The following is a 23,107-nucleotide window of genomic DNA, read 5'->3' as shown; positions in this document are numbered from 1 at the left end:
TAGCATGATAGAACGTAGTTGAGATGGACCATGTTGCAACATGACCAAGTCTTGTTCCAAAATGTCTGTGGCAGAGGATACAATGCTGTCCAATGAATATATCCTGGACGACAGAGTTGTTAACCCATTGTCTACTACAGCTATAGATTTCTCTAAATCAAGACAATCAATTTCTCGTATTCTTTCTGTAGTTTCTGCTTGGGTTACCTTCCATATGTCATTATAAACAGCGTAGATACCGGCATACATGAAACGTTTTTGACACGGTCTTATTGGACCTAGCAAGAATTCCCTAAGGTCTGCGCCTTCTTCAAATAAAGTTAAGTGTTGTTTTACATCCTCTAGTGTAGCTTTCTGTAGCCAGTCCAGGCAAAGTTTCTCTACACTGTATGTTGTTAATACCTCTGGATGCTGTCTTTGAACATAGCATGGGTCTGGCCTGTGTTTTGTTCAGGAATCGATATTGACAGTTGTTTGTGGGCCAGATCAACCATTTGTTCCAATCTTGATCTGATCTGTTGTGATGCAAAATAGTATGACCTCCACTTGTGTAGTGCAATTACTTGCAGGTGCAGGTATGGACAGAGTGTTCATGTCTTTTATCTTGGCTATCCCAAGGCAAGACGTTTGTTGAACAGTGTCATCCAAAAACATAATTTGCTCAGGGATGATACAGGCTCTAAACAAAGCTTCTACCCCCTGCACTTGCCAATCTTTTGTACCCCAGACAGATTTTGTCTCAATGTTGTCTTTCCAAAAGATAAAACCCTGTGTAGACAGTTGGGCAATAAAGGCTGCAGAATAAATCTGTTTTGTATTGGTTAACATATTTCTTGTTCCTGTCTTGTTCACATTTTTAAAGAAAAACATTTCTGGATTTGACAAGTTGAACACTGAAAAATATGAACATTTCTTTGCAAAAGTTTTTTAGCTACCCTTTTGATGTGTAGGACAATTTTCCCATTGGTTATACATAAATATATTTCTAGGTGATGCAGTCTTATGCAAGAAATGATTACCATAATGGTTATAACAATAAAGCTGTTCATAGTCTGATTAACCCTCCAAATATTCATGATTTGTGAATACTGCAGACATTTCTTGATCAGACATCGTGTTATTAACAGTCTTGAAGTCCCTTATCATCAGAAACGGTACTAGAGATAATAAAGTCACTTAAAGAAATTTTAAATAAGTGTGGAATCTTCAAAAGTTCCGAAGGGCCAAGAATGTCATATTTTGTTTTGTCCCAAACTATACCATCTGGTATAGGAACGGCTGTGATGTTCACTGCTGACAAGTCTCTTGCTTCACGCTGGGATGGTTTGTGTGGCTGGAGATGTAAGTTCACTCTTTTACTTGCTGTGTCCATTTGAATATATCTTCCATTTATCAGCATACCCTGAGGTATTACCAGAGCTAACAAAGTAGAAAGAAGAATATTCCCAAACAATCCATAGTTCAATCCATGGTGAAACCAGATAAGTCTTTTTCAGAAGATGAAAAAGATCTGTTGCTTGTTCTTTGAAAGTTCTTTGTGCTGGCGTCGTTTCCGGTTCGCTGAGATCCTCAGAAAATGTATCAGTGTTAATGAAATAGCCAGAGGCAGTTCTGTCAATGGTTGGAATTGCATCAGGATTTGTTGAAATCGCTGGAACCAGTTGATCACTTGTTACTTCATTGTAGACAGGTGTATCAGGGCAAACTGTTATTTGGGTTTCAAGAGGAACGATTTCCATAGCTTAGTCCTTCTTTTCTCACTGTAGAATCTTCATAGGTGATGAGTCTCTCGGTTTGAACCCCTTGGATTGTAGCTAGAGGAGTGCGTCTTCTACATGGTCGGAGTCCACTTGGCCTACTGCTTAGTATCGGCCACATAGTGTGGTTTGATCAGGTTGATGGACACACATCTTTCCTCCTTCTTACCAGTAAGGTGCGGCAAAAGTACTGATCTTGAACTGTGGATTGCTAGGACAGGTACTGGTTGTCTGTAAGAAGGCCCAAATTCCTTCTTGTCTGCGATCTTTTCTCTAACTAGATCACCAAGCTTTGGGATCCAGACAGGCCTTGTTGGGACGGCTGTTTGTTTCCCAGTGGTGGTTGGCTTCAGGAACACGTTGCTTTGTTTCGATCTTAGTTCATTTAAGTTCTGTAAAATAGCCAAACGATCTTTGATATCAAATTCTTTATTTTCCACCACTGTGCCTTTCATGTCAAGGTACGGTACCAACATTCTAGTCCCAAATAGGACCTCATATGGAGTGACACCCCCTAGAGAACTTCTTGGCAAATTATTTAATGATCTTTGGACCCCATTAAGATGTTTGACCCAACCATTCCCGAACCTAATACCCTAGCTGTTATAGACTGCTTTACGTCCCAGTTTCTTCTTTCCACAAGAATTTCCCTCAGGATGGCATGGTGAAGAATACCGCAATGCTACGCCCAAACTAGCCATGGCTTTTTTGTAAGCTCAAGAGCTAAACGTAGGCCCGGTCAGAGTGTAGTGCCTATTGCTTATGTGCCGATAAAGACTTGCAAATCCTTTATAACAGTTTGAGCGTCAGCTGAGCGCTGATGCCACAATCAAAGGAACTTTGAACACAAATCCACTGGGACCATGATATATTTATAGTTACTATCCCTTTGTAAGGGACCACAGTGGTCCAGGTAAACACATGCTAATGGTTTATCTGAAACTAACAGGGGCGTCTGCGCAGGACGTTTCACAGTAGAGACTTTAATCTTTTGGCATATTTCACAGTCCAAAACATCGTTTCTAGTCTGTTTCCTAATGCTGGGCCACCAGTATCTCTGATTTAATAATGATACTGTGGCGGAAACACCTGCATGAGCAGAGGCAATCCCTTCCTGAGCTGCTAGGATTAGTTCGAATCTATGTTCCATGTTTGGTATTACCCTATCCCCCACTCCAGGGATTCGAGCAAACGGAACATTGTGCACATCAATTATATACATGTAATTGAGTGGAAACTTTTTAGGTAACACGGCACCTCTTCCTTTGCTTGAAGCATTGACAGCCTGTATTATTTCACTGTCTATGCTTGTTTTTGAACCAGTGATTGCAGCTACGGAAGCCGTTTTCACAGCACCCTCCAGGGCCTCATCAGCCAATGAATTCCCTTCAACGTGAAAACCATCACGTTGATGACTCATCATGTGTATCATGTGAGTGTTTTGTAGTCCGTTTCACAACTAAACTACTTGTTCCCAAAGCATTTTGTGGTTGATTGTGCCACTCTTTGCATCTTTGAAACCATTTTGAAGCCAATTCTGTAAATATTCATTATATGATTGAACACAGTAAAAAGAGTCGCATACTATGAGTGTGGGAAATTCGCAATCCGTATTTTCACGTGCCATTTTGAATGCTTGTAGTTCAGCTCGCTGAGCTGTACAGTCTCCTAGAGATTGTGTTTTTGTGACCATAGGTCTGAATTTTCCATCACGCATACGACCTTTAACGATCGCGCATGCTGCACTGTAAGCTTGCTTCCCCCCCCCGTAGCAGGTTGTGTAGATCCGTCAGTATAAATTATAAATTTGTACTGGTATAGAGGGAGAATCTCAGTATTGCAGGAATGCTTTTGTTTTTAAATATGGATCAAAAACATATTCAACATCTGTTACATTAAGAGAATTAACCCATTGTATCCATCTTGGATGTAAAGCGTTTGCGTTCTGAATGCTCGCTTTTGTAACTGCCTCTAAGTTGGTACAGGAGTTACGATCATAATGCGTTCCCCCTGAGCTAGGGCTCTTTCTTTTTCTACAGCGGTTTGAACGGGAAACAACTGTTACAACGCAACTTTTACAACGCACTACCATTACAACAAAACTTTTACAACGCAACATCCATTACATCGCATGCCAGTACAACGCAACCATTACAACGCATGACACTACAACGCATACCACTACAACGCATGTCATTACAACGAATAACATTACAACACATAACATTACAACGCACAGTACCCTTACACTATCCAACACTTACCCTACTGTTGCACCCCCTGGAGTTAGAATAGTCATTTTTACCCCTACACTATCCAACACTTACCCTACTTTTGCACCCCCCTGTAGTTAGTATAGTAATTTTTACCCCTACACTATCCAATACTTACCATACATGCAATGTAATGTTATGCGTTGTAATGGTAGGCGTTGTAAAGGTAGCATGCGTTGTAATGGAATGCGTTGCAATGGATGTTGCTTTGTAAAAAATGCATTATAAAGGTATGCGTTGTAAAAGTATGCGTTGTAACGTCATATATCCGGTTTGAACTGCTATCAGAATTTTTTCTGTTGATGTAAATTAAATTTTTGCTTGTGTATACAAATGTGATTTGTATGCACTAGGTACTTTTTCACCTTCGTTACAAGTTAAGTAGGTGAATCTGCATTGACCCGGAATGATTCTGATCACTAAGTTGCGCAAGTCTATGCGTGTTTGTAAATGTTTTGTTGCTAACATATCAGCTTGAAGTGAACGCAGGATATCTCTGTGTTCCTGTGTCAAAGTTTGATTAATTCGTAGAGAGTTTTAACCCTTTCTGCGTAGTTTAGAATGTATGTTCTTCCAAAATTCAGGAAACCTAGAATTGACTGTAAGTTTTTCAGCGTTTTTGGAGGTTTGAGCAGCGCACACCTTTCTAAAAAGTTAGCTGACAGGCTCTTGCCTTCACTTGATAGTTTATATCCTAGGAAAAGGACATTGAGCTGGGCAATTCTAAATTGAATTTATAACCCTCAGAGGCGAAGCCCAAAATAATGGTATTCACCCTGTTCAAGTGTCTATCCAGTTCATCGTCTGTCAGATAGATGTCATCGACATATGACAATGCCTTGTCATCATAAATTTGTAGTAACTCTGTTACCCTTGCTGAGAATAACCCTTGGCTGTTCTTGAACCCTTGTGGGAGTCGACAAAATTGACTCTGAGATCCCATTTTTGAGAAAGCTGTCAAATACCTGCTTTCAGGTGCTATATTTTGACAAAAGGATCTGTTAGAAATATCTAATGTGGTTTTATATTTTGTACGCACAATGTTATTCATTAATGCTGTACCGCGCATTAGGATGGGAGGGAGTGATTACATTGGCAACGCCATTGTGGGAAACCCGAAAGCTAGGCAGATTGGGCAACTCTAAGGGATTTCGGAATTTAGTCAACATTGGTATCTCCTCAGTGGGAGATCTATGGCAGAAGGGAACGATGATTCCATTTGCGCAACTAGAGGCCACCTATGGCCTGGCTGAGATGGAGCGCTTCCGCTATATGCAAATTAAGCATGCTCTGACATTGGCTTTACAGCCTGGCGAGACCCCAGAGGAGTCCTCGCCGTTGGAGGATAGACTCCTGACTGACCACCATCAAAAAAAGGCGATATCCACGAAATATAAAAAAAAAAATCATTAACAATAGACCTGACCCCGCAGAAACATTAAAGAGGGCATGGGAAAGGGATATAGGTGACATCGACGAGGCGGATTGGAGGGATGCGCTCGCCTTCCCAAGAGAGGTTGCAATCCCATCCAGACTGCGTCTGGTGCAGCTCAAAATATTACATCGCACATATTACACGAGGGTGCTCATACACAAAATTGGAAGCGCAGATACTCCACAGTGCTTGAGAGGGTGTGGGGAACTAGGGACCTTCTTTCACACGGTGTGGGCCTGCCCAGTGATAGGGAGGTACTGGATGGCAGTATTGAGAACAATCTCCCAAGTAACAGAAGTCACGATGTTGCCTGAGCCAAAATAATGCCTGCTAAATATCTGGGAACCAACAGATCTAAACGTGACAATGCAAGGGTGGGTAACCATGGGGGTCACAGAGGCCAAGTGGAATATTGTGCAGAAATGGGGCTCCGGGGAAATGCCCGACTCTCACCCAGTGGTGTGCAGATATGGACCTGGCAATGGTGGCGGAGAAATCTGTTTTTGTATACAGTAGATGTCCCAAAAAGTGGGAAAGAGTTTGGGGTAAATGAAATTTGTATAGGGGAGGCATATGCGACCCACCACCTCCGGAAGACAGTGATTCAGATGGGAGCGAATAAATGCCTTTTTTCTATCGGGAGACCGGACTACCGGGCTATGGGTTGGAAGAGTTCCTGGCTCTTAGTTGCAAAGGAAAAGCTTCCCCACAGCTACAGTTGTGAATAATTTGTCATGCGTTGTTTCTGCTCTCTATCTATGTCATTCATATATTAATGTACCATACTACTTTTACACTCAAATAAAAAGTTTTACAAAAAAAAATGCTGTACTGCGTGCATTTTGCACTGCAAATGTTTTACAACAAGAGTTTAGGCGTCTGTAATCCAAAACTAGACGATATGTATTGTCTAGTTTGGAAACAGGAAACAAAGGATTGTTCATTGATGAGGTGCATGTTTCTATCACCCCTTAGTATTCAAGTTGATCTAAGATCTCCCTGACCTGCTTTTTAGCTTCTTGCTTAATCGGGTACTGATTTTGTGCTGTTGGTTGATATTTTAACTGGATCTTATGATGAGGTGAATCCTCATTCCATCCTGCATGATTTTTGTATAATGCGTGGGCCTGGGCAAATGCCCATTTCCTAGCATAAGTATATTTTAAATGTACTGGAACATGGTTGGAAAAGGCTGGCATAATGATGTCCTCACCATGTGGGCACTCCCTGACAAATTCTGGTGGCCAGTCCTGTTCTGCTAGAAGTATATCATAACCCTTGAAAGTCTCTCTCAAAAGAGTGATTTCACTTTTCTTGGTATGTTACCCTCCATCCGGAGTGTTATTTCATATAACTTTTGTGGAGAACTAACCCTGGTGTCTACAGTCTCTATTTGTATGTACTCATTTAAGTCCACTGTCTCCAGAAGTTCCTTCAGCTTCTGAGCCCGTTCTTGAGTTGTGTTTGCAGAATCCTCAGCATGTCTGATCTTCAGACCTACTACCTTCTCTTGGAGAATTGAGGTTTTGGTTTGTTTTTCTGAACGTGTTGATCGTCTTTGGACTTCAAGCGTTCTTCTATTTTATCTGACCGTCCTATTCTTTCGGATGTCTGTGACGATATCTGAAAGGTACAAGAGGAAGGTGTATCAGTATCTTGATACCTATCAGGTTTTCTCAAATTATCCCTATTCCTGAGGTTATACCTCCTTTCAGAGGGCTCCTTTTGAGGAGACCTACCTCTGGATTGAGAATGTTTCTCTTTTGAATTTTGTTAGTTATTTTCCCACTTCTTTTTAGAAGATGTAGGATTTTGTTTAATAGAGTCCTTCTCAGGACCTCCAGACAGCTGTGGTTTAACTGGTTTTCCACCCAAACTGTCTCTGCCTAATTCTTCATCGGATTATTCAATTATTCTGGGTAGTTCGTGTAGATGATCTGCTACATCAAATTCCCTTAATTTCTTGTTGATCACCACTGATGCTGCTTCTCCTTTAATATTAGATAATATTATTGTTGAGACCTGGTCGAAATTTTTCGGTAACTTCATACCTAATTTCAAAGCAGGCTCTGCCCCGTATTCATTTTGAATGTGTTTCAGGACATCAGGTATTACCGCAATAGACGGAACACCATGTGTTTTAGTATAGATGGCAGCAAAGTCTGTGCCCCAAGTGGTGCAGTTTTCCAGATGGGGTGTTATCCCCATTTGTAAACAGATTGTTAGAATTCTGTGTTTCTCATAAGGGCTGGTATTAGGAAATACCGCTTCGATATAGAGTAATTTTTTGAGCTATCCAGAATAGAATTTATTCATATTTTGTGAGCATTTTACCGATGACTGCGTATAAAGTCTGTGGAGTACTTTTTAGTGTATTCCCCTGGTGAGTGGATTGATTTTGAATGGTTAACAGTGGTTGGACTGTGAAAGTCCGCATGACATATTGAACCAATTACTGTGAGCAATTCCTCGTCTGACATTATTTCAATGTCAGGATGAGGTGTGTAGCCGGCTAAAATCGGCCATGTTGCTCCTGGTGTACCTAGTGGACCGAGCCTGGTAATGTGATTGAAATGTTTTAGGGCGCCTTTAAACCAGAGCTGATGCTCCTGGTATGTGCGTTGAATTTCAACATCCTCAAAAGGAATATATTCCTCATGTGGTTCATCTTCTTTGTAGAAGTGAAACATTTTTGTTACTGGATGTGATTCTGGGAATACTATCTATGAATAGAATACCGCTGTCTGAAAAGATTCATGTGCCTCTATCACAAAAACTGCTCTACCACCTCTAGGTATTAGACCATGTTTTATTAGTTTTAGAGTGATGGCTCGCCTTAAATTTGGATGGATTTTTATAACACCCTCATCGGTTTCATTAAAACCTTTATGATTAAAAGCTGCTACGACTGGGTCAGCTGCAGCCTCACCAGTCAGAGTATTATTAATTCCGTTTTGGGACATTGTTTAATGAAAATTGCAGAGCAAGTTTCAAGGAAACAAAGATAAGGTGCACAATATTTTGGAACACTGTATCCTTGAACGTTGAACAAACCAAACAGCTAATACATAGGATTTTCGCCCTACTCTGCTATAGCGGATATTATCCCTACCCACTCCAGACGTCTTATGGAGTTTTATGAGTAGGGGTCTCTTAGAAAAGCACGACTGAGTTACTTCAGCATCTAGCGTTAAATTAGTGCTTTATCAAACCGTTGGGTGCCATGTAGTGTAGTTTCTATATCTCTTATAGGCTCTGCGCATTGGAATAATATACACTATAGTTGTGGCATAGGACTGAGGTCAGTATGCCTCTATTGAGTACAGTAAACTTAATTACTTGTGTGTGCCAGCTAACTCAGAGGTCACTAGGAATTTCTTGAATGAACAAGAAGGGATTCATTTCTGACAACCGTATAAACATGACAACTTTGTTTCTCTTAGAATCGGAATCGTGGAAACAATAGATAACAGTTTGACTCAGTCAGTTGGGCATGCTTAGTTTCTACGGAGTTTACACAGAAATAGGTAGACGGGCGTTTCAATAAAAAGGGTTTATTGAACAGTCTTATTTCTCTTGCAAGAGATATGAACTGCTACAATTGTAAGACAGAATGCGAAGTATAATAAGTAGAGCGTTAGCAGTAAGATTAGATAATACTGCAATAGCATGGTTTGTAGCTATGCCATATATACATAAAAATACATACATAAATAACATAGGCTAAAATGTGAATACTCGTCTGGTGCTTCTAGCTAGTTCTACCCCAGTGTACCTAACCTAAGTGTAGTACGAGGTAAGAAGTAGGTGTTGTTTTTCTATAGTCTAGTTTAGCTATAGCTAGGATTGCTGTTGCCAATATTTGCCAAAAGTCCCTCTAGGTTCTAGTCTGCTCTATACCTTAGAATGAGAGAGGTTGGAATCTCTTTCCAGGTCTCGATCTCTAACACCCCGCAAGGGGAGTCAGAGACACTGAAGCTGGATTCTCTGCGAGGACAGCGTCTGGTCAGTGCGTCAGGCGGGGACTCGACTTCCTTCCGAGCTTGCCGTGGCGAGCCTTGCAAGTATGCAGCTGTGACTTGCCATGGCAAGTGAAGGTATATTTATACCTTGAAGGTGTTTAAGAATGCCAGTATTGACATAAAAGTTGGGCGGAGGAACGTCATGAATGAACCCCTAAGGAACAGGGAAAGTGCACCCTAATGCATAATAAATGAGTTCTTGGAGAAATCAATAATCCAAGCATGGGTAAGTCCTAAAGGCTTAAGAGTCTGGTTTTCCAACAACTCGTTGTGAAGTGGATGGACTAATGTAGGTGGCCACGCTTGTATTTGGTTAGCATGGATAATGCCTAAATAAGGGTTGGATTTCTATGCCTAAATACGGCAATGTGAATTGTGCCAATATAGGGCATGAATCGGGAAACCTATATACAGTATCTAAATTGACACACATTATCGTATGGGCTGGTAACATGGCTTGGAGGGGAGATTGGTCTACTAAATACTCTACAAAACAAAATTTATAAAGAAGTATTCAAACTGCCTAAATGCTCCTCACCAGCGCAGGTAAGATTAGAATTCGGGCTTCAGAATCAAATCTTCACGGCCAACTCAACATTTGTTAAATTCTGCCACAAACTTCGCGCCGCCGACCCAGACACTCTAAATAATCTTTGTTGGCAAGCAATTAATACAGATCCCACTCAGCCCTGGGCCATTCATTTGGAGAAATGCCTTGTGGACTTTGATCTGCAAGTGACATGGAATAAAAAAGTTGATCAAGCCAGTTTCTGCAAAATAGTAAATTCTATTGCTAAAAGGAAGTCTGTTCCAGAAGACAAACAAACACTGTCCCATCGACGTCATGCCTGGTCAGTCATTTCTTCTTACTCACTCCAACAACCTCAGGCCTATTTGCCAACCCATTTTAGCCACTATTTAAAAAAATACCTTATCAACCTCCGTATGGGCCTTCACGAATCTAAGGATTTACTACCTTCCTGGAAACCCCAAGATGATTGCCCAAAATGTCGACTCTGCGGATATCATACTGAATCTCTAGTTCATTTGTTTTGTGTATGTCCATCCCTTATGGTATCTAGAAGACGCTTTATACGGGACATAATGAACAACCTGAAAATAAGAACATGTCGCCAGGCCGTTATTTTCTGGCTGGGAGGTTCATCTCCAATCCTGACCTGTCGGGGTCTCAAATTTATGATGGAAATTAGAAAGCAGCTACAGGCCTCCCAATGATCATTTTACATATTGCCTTGCCCCTACCTTCTTTGCTAGTGAACCCCTGCCCACTCTATAAATCCTTATCCTGCAAGAGGGGGCGGGTTTCGAGTAGAGCTCTAGTTTTAACTCTTTTTTAAACTGTTATCTTCTTGTTTTTTATAATGTAACCTGCGTTGCAAACACTGGGTAATCTTACCTTTCTTATTGTAAGGATTTTTATTAATTCAACAATAAAAATATTTTGTATTGTATTGACACACAACACTCCAAGGTTTCTCATTTGGTGTCTTGTCTCCTGAAGCGTTTCAGGTTTAAGCGGCTGGTTGTTCTGAAATCTGTTCCTACTTGGGATTTGTCAGTGGTCCTTCAGGGTCTCCAGCTGGCCCCATTTGAGCCTTTGGATTCCTGTCCCTGTCTTGGTTGTCTACAGAGACTGCTTTTCTTGTCGCCATCACGTCTGCTCAGCATTTGGATTTATAGAAATTTATATAGCGCACGTATACCACGCGGTTTCTTGGCGCTTGGAGGATGCTTAACCCGTGGCTGGGGTGGCGGAATTACTGAGGTGGGAAAGCGTGAGAAAAAAGGAAGGTCTTAAGTGCCCTGCGGAATTCGAGGTAGGAAGGAATAGATCTAATGTGAAGGGGGAGGGAGTTCCAGAAAGTGGGGGCAAGGACAGAGAATTTCAGGCCCCCAGATTTCTTTTTCTTGAACCGGGGGACAGAAAGAAAAAATTTAGTGGAGGATCGGAGTTCTCTGTTGGGGCAATAAGTGCTAATGGCGGAGGAGATGAACTCAGGGGCAGTTCCCGCCAAAGCCTGAAATGTAATGCAGCCCAATTTACAGAGAGCCCGTTCCTTAATAGGCAGCCAATGTAGAAATTGGAGTAGAGGGGTGATGTGATGGAATCTGGGCAGGCCATAAATCAGGCGGGCGGCCTGATTTTGGACTAACTGAAGGCGATGTAAGGCATCTGCAGGAGCGCCATTGTATACAATGTTCCCGTAGTCCAGCCGGGACAGAACCATCGCCATCAAAATTAATTTAAGGGCAGGGACAGAAAAGAATCGGGAAATTTTCCATATGGTGCGGAGAGCAAAGAAACAAGAAGAGACAACGGAACTAATCTGAGAATGGGGGGTGAGGTGTTTATTGAGTGAAATCCCTAGGGTTTTTACAGAGGAGGAAGGTGTGGGGGAGGTGCCCAGGGAGGGAGGCCAAAAGTTAGGGGACCAGGGACTGGGAGTGCGGCCAGTGACGACAAGTTCAGTCTTGCCCGGGTTTAATTTCAAATGGTTGCCATTCATCCAATCACTGATGAACAGCATGACAGACTGGAAGTTGAGTATACTGGTGGGGAAGTGTGACAGATGAAAAATGAGTTGGAGGTCATCGGCATAGTTATACAAGGTGACCTCCATTTGCTGAAGTGCAAAAATAAGTGGAAAAATGTAAAGATTAAATAATAAAGGAGAGAGAGAGGAACCCTGGGGAACACCACACCGGACTGAGTGAGGGGGGGCAGTGAATTCAGCCAGGTGGACGGCCTGAGAACGATCTCTTTTACCTTTTGAGCTTCTTTCTGGACAAAGAGGTGCTTCACTTGGATCCTATTTTTCTTCCTAAAGTCCCCTATTCTCTCCATCTACACCAAGAGCTTGTTTTGCTGTTTTTTCCCTCAGATGTAAAGGGGGTTCCCCCTCCTTAGACGTGGGCCGCGCACTGTCAAATTATTTGTCTAGGACCCATGAGAGGTTTCGGAAGTCCTTGAGTTTGTTTGTCTACTCTGGTTCTGGTACTCTGGGTAACAAGGTTTCTTCCCAATCTATTGGCAGATGGGTGAAGCAGACAATCATTCAGGCTTCTGCTGATATGTCCCCTCCTGCGGCAGTTCAGGGGTGTTCTACTCGTGCAGTGGCTGCTTTCTGGACTGAGTGTGGAGGCTCTTCTGTTTTGCTAACATTATTATAGTAAGAGGGGTCCCAGAACGGGAGGACGGATAAAATCACAAGTCAAAAGAGATTCAGAGATATCCGTAAAGTTAGGAGTACAGTGTTGTTTATTCACAGAGTACTCAATCACACATTGGTATACATTGCATGAGATTACTTGCTGCTTCTTCAACATGTAGTCTTCGCAGAGCAAAATTTGGAGATAGGATTATCCAGGCAAAGACAAAGATGCCATAGCATCTTTGTCTTTGCTTTTCTAAGTACATTCAAGATGTCACCGTTTAGGTATTTTCTCGTGTTTTCATAATGTGTAAGCATGGTCCACTGATGCATTTTGGATTGAAGAAGAGAGTTGAAAGTGTATAGTTATAAGGCACCAAAATATACATAGAAAGCATCACTGCAGACACTAAATTGCTCTTACCTATGTCAATACAAAAGGGAAAGGGTACTCATGAGAGGATCTAGATGATCTTTGGAGGATTTTGAGCACTAAAATACAAGTCAAACGGGTGCAGGTGTCTGAAAACTTCTGAGAAGGGGAAGTAAACACATGTATTTGGATAGAAGCAAGCAATAGTCATGCAAGCAGAGGATAGACCAGCACGTGTTGCTAAATAAAAAGTAGAAGGAGTTCTAGGAATGTGTGAGAGGGAAGCAACAAGGCTATAGTAAAGAAAGAAAGAGACAGTGACTAACCTAAAGAGCTGTGAGGATAAGACAGTCGTCAGAGATGTTGTTAAATGGATCTTCCATGGAAATGGACTTTGAGGGGAAGAAGGCACGATCTTACTTGAAAAGTAAAGAAGTGGTAATGTAAACTCCAGGTGAGTATCATTGTTATTAATATTATTATTATTGTTGGTGCCAATCAGCGCCCTGCGGAATTAAGGGATACAAAAGTTGCCCCAGCCGAACGTGACACGTAAGCCACGTGGCTCAGACTGATTCCTGATTGAAGGAATATGTGATCTGTTTAGATATGAGTTTGCAAAGATCCGCACTTCTTGCAATCTCCCTTAAAACTGTTACAATCACTTCATCATCCAGGGGTTATTAGGCTCAGGCATCGACACGATAAAATAGAATGGGAGTGAGCGGACAGGCGGTGACACTCAAAGGTAATCTTTCTGTACACTCTTTCATTGCACACAGGAGCCATGCAGTTTTGAAGGAGTGCTGTGCGAGCAATGCCATCTTTCTTCCTCTCTATTCCTCTCTAGTGATTTTCCTGATCTGTCAAGGGCACTCTTCCCCGGCTCACAGGAATAATAGCCTCTTCATGTCTTTTTCATGTCACTTTTCGCACTGCACACATTTTCATGCTTCGAATAAAGCAATGACACTCTTCTGGGCTTTGTAAATGCTGATGTGAAGCCCCCATCTAACTTTTTCTTCTATTACTAAACAATTCTTATTTTATGCATCAAGTGCAGAAAGCGCTAAATACAAAGAAGAAAATTGCTGACCATTTAGTTGCTACTTTTCCGAGCCTCCCAAAGTGTTTTTTGCTTAGCACTTCTTTCCTTTTAATTAACTTCTACACCTGCCTTGTTGCAAAGGATTATTGCGCACTTCAAGCAGCAGCAATGGAATGAAAAAGGAAAAAACAGGTACCCTTGAAATGTGCATGCGTTAAGAGCCCATTATTATCCTAATGACGAAGAAAAGTCTCCTGCCAAGCACCTGCTACAAAACTGTTGCAAAAAATCTACAAATCTATAACCGTTTTTGTAGAGAACTCAAAATCGTAAAAAGATACTGTGCACATAGGGCCTTCTTTACAGATCCAGTTTCCGGCTTCCTGCTCTAAATGAGACAAAAACACTGTCAAGCTCAGACAGACTAAGGGCTCTGGTGTTGTAATGCAGAATGCAGACGAGGCTCCTGTCTGTCCCTTTTCAGCCTGCCCTGTGTCATGCACTGACCTCATCATCACAGCAATGCAATACACTCCAAGGGACATTAGTGGCTTGACAAGGCAAGCATGTTGCCAAAGTATAGATGTAAAATACATTTTTACGATGCATATCTTCTGCACACTGGGGCCAAAACAGCAAAAAAATGTGTGTTTGCACTGGGGACTCCGTGACTCTTGTGAGGAATTCTATAGAAGAGGACACCACGGGAGATGTCTAAAGATATTCCCAGAAGCACATTTAAAACGGCGCAGACTGCCAGGGGCTGTTTCACAAAAAGGACCCTGGTGGCGCAACCGGTGTTTGCTTCCACTTTGCGCACCCCGGAGCACTTTGGTATTAGAGAAGTTGTCGCAGATGCTTGTTCAGCCCTTTCTGTAATACCGATAGCGTTGGTGCACTTAAAGTGTCAGTGCTATTTTCAGGGGGCACTCCCTCATTTGCATGGGGAAGTACCCTATGCAAATGAGGGACTCCCTTTGCCTCTGCTCCTACGCCGTATTACAGACATTGGTGCAGAGGCAAAGATACGCTCAGGAGGCACACTGACATTGCCCATTGCGCCCCCTGAGAGTAGCCTTCTGCAGGGGGTAAAGGGGATCCTATGGCTCCCCCAGACATCACCTTGCAGGCAGGTGCAGTCACAGACTGCACCTGCCTGCAAGGGGATCTCTAATCCCCCTTCAATGTGCAGGCGGGTTGCCGTCACACAGTGAAACAAGGAGCGGCTGCTTCAAAGCCTCTCCGTATTTCACTTGAATGTGCTGCCCCCAGGTCAGTATGAGGTTGCGGCTGCCCTGGGGGCAGCACATTATGTGTGATAGGACGCACTTTCTCTGTTTGTGCCCGGCGCACCTGTTTTAAGGTGCGCCAGGTGCAAACAGGGAAAGTGCACCCTAATACATAATATGTCCTCAGGTGCATTTCTGAGAATGTTTGTGAATAGCAAAAACCGTAACATTATTCACATATAGAGATTTAAATCTTTACATCCACTTTTAGGGGGTTTTACTTGAATAGAGCTCAGTGATCTTTTTTGGTCACATGCATTTCTCTTTCCGTAGACTCTATCAAGACTCTAGCGATTATGAAGTTTTTCTTCTTCAGTTTTGCTGGCCAGTATTGATTCCTAGTTTGTGCTCACTTTAGGCCCGAATCATAGAGATAAATATACACGTAAACAGTCAGTCAGTCAAATTCCTATGTTCGATCTTACATAAAGATAAAAGTGCACAGACAAAGCAGCAAATACACAACATAAACAGAAAATATTAAGATGAACACCAATTTAGAAAAAAGCGTGTACAATTATTATTATGCAGAGAGCTAACGTTATCTTTATACGAGGGGGAAAGTCTAAACTAGCACTTCAATCAATACATTCTATTGTTTGTCCATCTCAATAACTAAAGAAGTGAAAAATACAAATCATTACTTATGCACCAGACGTATCATATCCTATCATAATTTAAAAGAAAAAAACTCATATAAGTGCCAGTATAAAAACATTGATAAAACATAACATATCAAACAATGGACAATAATCTGTTGATGAGGAGTGTTTAACGTGGTGATTAGCAGCCCCTAGGCTCACCATCACTTCATAGTTTTCCTTTGAGTACAGACATTTTAAGAAAGCAGCAAACACTAAAGCAGGTACAGTAATCAGCTAACATTTAGAGATATTTTAGAGCCTTGTTGCTCTTTTTAAAAGCCAAAGATTTCACGTGGTATTTAAGACAAAGTTAAAAGAATTTACGATAAAATTTACAGAAGAACGTAACGTGCAACAGGCATTGTTCTGCGATCCCATCACAGGGACAAGGAGGCACGTTACTATCCACACCTTTCCCTTTCTGGAAAGCAGATTAAAGGCCACACAGTACCTCACCAAAATCTAACCTCTCCCAGCGGATAAGTTCCAAAGTTAAGAAAAAGCGTAAATCTCCTGCTGATTGCTCAATATAATAGACACTGGTGGAGTAGTTGCTAAGAGCTGCCTCAGTTCTTTGAGAGAGAATAAACTCAGCATAGCAGGATATAACCAGTCTTTTGTAAGACTTGGGAGAGGTGAACTTTCCAGGAAGACCAGTTTCGGCAAAAGACTTGCTAACAAAAATCAGCCAGAGAATGGATAGACCCTTATCCTGGCTGAGACAGTCTACCATAACATATCTAATAAAGAAAACCTTACTAATCGGCCATACACTAACCCAAAGCATGAGGGGGGCTAATTTAATAGAGTCTGTGACATATTCCAGACTAAGTTCCGAATGTAAAATATAGGTAGAGCTAGATGGTGGAGGATTAAGCAACAATCTGCCAATTCTATTACAATGGCAGCTGTCGGTGAGTATCGCTCTTGGCGGTGGGAACACCTTTGGCAGTACTGGCAGCGTCCGTCTCTTTGAGTAGTAGATGAGGGTCCCGGGGATTTTTCTTTCAACAAGGGCGGATTCTGAGTTCATAGTGTGTGAACTAGTTTGCTCACTGGGGTTGTGGCTACATGCATGTTAGAGACATATTTGTTGATTTTAATAATAGCCAACATACAAAAAATGGATTGCTTTGTGATATATATGTGTTTTGCGCTCACCACTCGACCATAGTGGCATGTATATCAATGTAGTATGCATTGATTGTATGAGATGTTTTGTCTTTGATGCTCAATTCCTGTAAAGTTTTTTTATTTTTTAACTTTTGTTTCTTCAGAGCATTGTTCACTGGAGTTTTTGTGCAGGAGCAGTTTTCTGACATGATATGATAAGAATTTCAGTTGCCAAGACAGTCCTTTTAGGTCCGTTTGTGGACAGTAGAATAACAGTGGCATTACTTTGTAGTGGAAGTTTTTATTTATCTACCTGACCAGAGACTGTAGGTCCTATAAAAGGCCTTTGACCCTGTGGGGCACAGTGGTACAGCCAACACATGTTCACCGTGATACAATTATAGGGCCATTAATTCCCTGCAATTCATTTCTTTGTTTTCTTTTAACCCAATCAGGGTATCCTCCAATAAACCAATAGTTTGGGATAACCATAGATAGTTGTAATCTTCATTCCGGATCTCTGGTTAGTGTGGAGTATACACTCCACCATTATCAGTTCAAACAAAAAAAAAACTTGCTCCCACACTTAGGGGCATATTTACAACAAAGTGGCGAAGCGTGTAATTAAGCCAAGAATGCTAACACCACGCTTCGTCACTTTAGAAACGCAGGTCGGCACCATATTCACAAGAATATGGTGTAGCCTTGGGTTTCCCCCTGCGCTGGAGCTAAATTTAGCTGCCTAGCACCAACGCAGGCACCCTTGCACCCTGGTGCTAGGGTCTCTGCCTTGAGGGGAAGATTGTTTATGTGCAAGAAGTTCTCCCGTCCTGCACATAAACAATCTTGTGCAGGAAGGCCTGGTCTATTGCTGTTTCCATGTGTGCTGCACAAAGCAGCAAAAACTAGAAGAAATAAAGAATTTCTCCTCCTTTTGCCTGTTTAAGACCAGGGTTCCCTGGTCTTAATTTTGGTGCTGCTTTCTATTTATGCCACCCTTGTAAATAGGGGTCAACGTCTATTTTTTATTTATTTTCGAGATTTTTATTGCGCATACGAATACCCTGGGGTGTCTCGGTGCATGAGGAGCTAATAGAGATCAATCATCGCTTTACTGGTTGTCAAAACATCAATTTACTGGTTAAACAACCACGTTTTTAAGAGCCTGCGGAAACTCATCAAGTTAGGGGCAGTTTTAATCGCCAGTGGCAAAAGATTCCAAAGTTTCAGAGTAGCCAACAGAAAGCGCCTATCTCCCCAGGTGGCAGTTCTCGTGCGCGGTACTGAAAGGAGACAGGTATTAGCAGATCTAAGTTGCCTCTTGGGGGTATACAGCTGAAAGGCTTCTGTGAGAAACCTGGGTCCGACGCCATGCACTGCCTTGTAGGCAATACAGAGGGCCTTAAATTTAATTCGGCTCTCTACTCTCAGCCAGTGAAGATGACGAATGGCGGGAGTAGTGGGCTGGCGGCGGGGGATATCAAGAAGAATCCTTGCAGCCGCATTCTGAATAGACTGTAGCTTCGTTAAGACATGCTTCTGAGTGTTTAAGAAGAGGGCGTTCCCGTAGTCTATTTTTGAGAATACTAAAGTTGAAACCAAAGTCTTCCCAGCTGAAATAGGGAGGTAAGGCAGTAACTTCTTGATTTTTTTTAAGATGAAAAATGCTGATGACACAACCTTGTTGACGTGAAGGCCAAATGATAGTTTACTATCAAAAATCACTCCCAGGTTTCTGGCCTTTTCTACCGGGACAGGAGGAGGGCCCAGCTGTGCAGGCCACCAGATAGTAGACCATTCCGGGGAAAGCCTGCCGAAGGTCATGATCTCGGTCTTGTCCGAGTTAAGCCTCAGACAATTAGAGGCCATCCAAGTACTGACCGCGAGCATGGCTTTTTGGAAGTTGGCTGCCACCACTGGGCCGTCTCTATGGATTGCCAGAACCAGCTGGGTATCATCTGCGTAAGATGTAAGCCGTACCCCATGGGCCTTGATTACCCTCGCTAAGTCCGCTACGTAGATGTTAAATAACGTGGGACTTAGCGAGGAGCCCTGTGGGACTCCACAGGGGAGTGCAGAGATAGGGGAGTAGAAATCACCCAGCCTCACTGTCTGGGTGCGGTTTTCCAGGAAAGATGAGATAAGATCCCTGGCCATACCGTTTATCCCCAGGGCTGTGACACGGTCGACCAAAATGGCATGGTCGACCGTGTCAAAGGCTGCAGACAAGTCCAGAAGGATCAGGACGGCCGCACCTCCCTGGTCCATAATAGCTCTGATCTCATCTGAGGCCTTTATTAAGGCGGTCTCCGTTCCATGCCCTTTCCTAAAACCAAACTGCGTTTCGTCGAGAAGTTGGTGAGTATCGACGAACTCTGAGAGTTGCTTATTCATCAGAGATTCGCATATTTTGGCAGGAAAGGGGAGACACGCAATGGGTCTATAACTGGCCACAGCTGTAGGATCCAAGGAGGGTTTTTTCAAAAGTGGTTTGATCACAGCCTTCTTCCATGACCTAGGATATTGACCGGTCTGAAATGCCGTATTGCAGATTTCCATGAGTGGCCGTGAGATCACTTCTGTAAGATTTGCCATCACAGATGGAGGACAGGGGTCCAAGGGGGAACCAGACTTAGTGGTGGAAATGAGTCTGCTAATATGGTCTTGCGTGATGGGAGCAAAACAGGGAAGGCAATCATGATCATGATCAGAGGTTACTTCTTCCTCAGTGCAAACTCTAAGTCTAGTCCTTGTGTCCCCTTCGAAGGATGAGTATATGTCTGCCACCTTGGTAGTAAAAAAGTTGGATAGATCATTACAAAAAGTCTGTGAGGGTTCAACCCCGGGGCCCGTGGAGGGAGTGGACAAAATGGTAACAACAGAGAATAGCTCTCTAACAGAGTTATTGGCATTCTTTATTTGAGCCGAGAAAAAGACAGTTTTTCGAGCGATGATCGCCTTTTTATATATTATAAGGGCATCTTTATAGGTTTGCTTGGCTATGGGGCAGTAAACTTTCCTCCAACGCCTTTCCAGGTTCCTGCAGTGTTGCCGATGAAGTCTGAGATCTTCAGTGTACCAGGCCGCCGATGGAGACGTTCTATTAGGTCTCATAAACTTCTCCGGGGCCACTTGATCAGCGGCATTCCGAATCCAATCTTGGAAGTCGGAAGCTAGTAATGTAGGATTGCCTCCTCCCTTGGGGCAGGAAGAAGCCAAGAGATCTAGCATCTGAGGGATATCCGCATTCTTCCAGGCACGAATCCCTGTCCTGGTTCGTAGCCTGGGGGGGGGGGTTTGTAATCCGGGTATGTATCCCAAAGATAATAGCCCTATGATCTGACCACATGATGGGAAGAGTATCCAGTACCAAAATATCGGGATTATTGGTGAACAGACCATCTAATGTATGTCCCGCCTGGTGTGTGATTCCCTTGACCAATTGATGAAGTCCCAAAGTTGAAAGATCGGCAATAAGTTGACTGGTTTCATAATTATCCTGCTCTTCCAAATGGAAGTTAAAATCTCCCAGTATCATATATTCAGCAGAACTTATAATATGGTCGTCGAAGTCCGAAAGAGTAGAGAGAAAGGGGCTTCGGGGGCCAGGAGGTCGATATAACAAAATTCCTTTAAGGGCTTGTTTCTGATTAATGTTGATAGCAAAGATTGCTGCTTCACAGTTGATGGAATTTAAGGGCTCGAAGGTGGTACGATATTTGTTCTTATAAATAATGGCTAGTCCGCCACCTCTTCCTATGAGTCTATCATGTCTAGCTACACTATAGCCTTCTGGGGTAGCAATACAAAAATCCGGTCCTGATCCGGCGTCTCCCCAGGTTTCAGTGGCAAAAAGTAAATCCAGGTCATGGGCGAGGATGAACTCGCTGATCTGGAGGCTGTGGCATGGAAGAGAGCGCGTGTTAATAAGCGCTGCTCGACAGCCATGGAAAGAAGTTTTGTCCAAATCGTGAAACAGGGTGTGATTAAGGGCTAAATGAGCTGACAGATGATGTTGTGGGAGTTGGTAGCTACACCCAGGGCAAGGGGGGGGGTGACGTCCACTGCAGTGGTAAGAGGTGCAATATTGCAGCCTTGATGTACATTACCTGAATTCAACAGTCTTAGTTGCTGGGATGAGTAGCATAGTCGAGGACCAGGTGGGGTGGCCCTTGGCCGAGTCCGGTCGCGGACGGGCGCAGACGGGCTTGGCTTTGGCGCGGCTTCGGCACGCGCCCGCTGCGCCAGCCCGCTGCGCCGTCTGGACATGGTGCTGATTTTATAGGGCGTGAGGAGGGTGGGAGGCCGGCGCGACTAGAGCGCAGCCCCAACCCACACCAAAGATGGCGCCCGCCGCCGCCTACCGCGAAAACAAAGCGGCTAGGCGAGGCAGAGAAAAAAGGTTTGTAGCGTGAGGAGGGGTGTTAGTGTGCCTGCTCTAAATTCCCCTTTAAAATAGTAGAATTAAAAACCCCCAAGAAAAGTCAAGCACATAAATTTTAAAATGCCTAAAAACAATATTCACAATCAGGATAATGCAGCAGTTTTAAATGAGTGATCGCAGTTAGCTCGCAGCCCTAGTACTCCCACTAGGGAGAGCTCTGAAAGGCAGCGAGCGTCAAAAAACACCCAGCTAAGTAGTCTGGGAGGGCGGGAGGCCGGCGCAACTAGAGCGCAGCCCCAGCCAACACCAAAGATGGCGCCCGCCGCCGCCTACCGCGAAAACAAAGCGGCTAGGCGAGGCAGAGAAAAGAGGTTTGTAGCGTGAGGAGGGGTGTTAGTGTGCCTGCTCTAAATTCCCCTTTAAAATAGTAGAATTAAAAACCCCCAAGAAAAGTCAAGCACATAAATTTTAAAATGCCTAAAAACTATATTCACAATCAGGATAATGCAGCAGTTTTAAATGAGTGATCGCAGTTAGCTCGCAGCCCTAGTACTCCCACTAGGGAGAGCTCTGAAAGGCCAATTAATGGATGTTGCATTGGAACGCTCACCGCAACACCCGTTGCCCTCGTCCTTACACGCTAAGTACAGAGCGAAACGGTGCCTTAGTTACAAGGCTTAAAATGTCTGGATGTGCGCTTTCAAATTAGAGACATTTGTACAAAAACCACCTCAACTACTGGAGTGGTTTCGTGTTTTTATTACACCTTCATGAGTTAGTCAAATTTTAACATAAACGCTCAACTTTTGAATCATGTCAAAACCAAGACAAACAACAAGTTTGAAACAATACGCACAACATGAATAACAATAGCACAATTGACATTAGGACGAATGAAAAAACAGAAACGTACGGCACATAAAATTACAAAATATTACAATCAGAAAAAGGTGACCAGTCCTTCAATTGTACAGAGAAGTGTGGCACAGACAATTTTAATTACAAAGGCTGCAATCTCCAATCTGTGGAGAAGTGTGGCTCACTGGTTAGAGGCGGCAGACCCGTAAGCAGAGAACGGCCCGGGACCAGGGTTCGATTCCCGACGCGGCAGGGTCGTGGACCAGGGTCAGCGGACTCGATAATTCTCGCCTCGGTGCCTACTCTAGTCAGAAACCACACTCGGCAACTCTGGGCATCAGCTTGCCTCATCTTCACAACGGCCCCCCCAGACCGCCGGGGATGCTTGGTCGCACCTTAGAGATACCCATCAGGGACCATCTCTCAGGGTGAGCCAGGACGGGTTCCCCAGCGGTCGAAGTGTGGAGATACTCCTCCGGGAGTCGATTCCTAGCGCTATATAAACCCACAATTAACAGCAGCTAGTCATATGTAACAATAGCAACAGGCAAATTGCCCTGTTTGCACAGTGTGTGATTCTGTGATTGAAGTAGGAATTTTGACTAGCTGAGTAAGGGCGACGCTTTTCAGAACCCCTAATTTTTTTGAGGGTTCTTCCTCAGGACCAGGACTAGGTCGGGCACATTAGAGATTGTGAGGTGAACACGGCGGTGTGGACCCCATGGTGCCACATATGCT

The sequence above is a fragment of the Lissotriton helveticus genome, chromosome 2_1 (assembly GCF_964261635.1).
Source record: "Lissotriton helveticus chromosome 2_1, aLisHel1.1, whole genome shotgun sequence".
Taxonomy (NCBI): Eukaryota; Metazoa; Chordata; class Amphibia; order Caudata; family Salamandridae; genus Lissotriton; species Lissotriton helveticus.
This window is presented reverse-complemented; position numbering follows the sequence as displayed.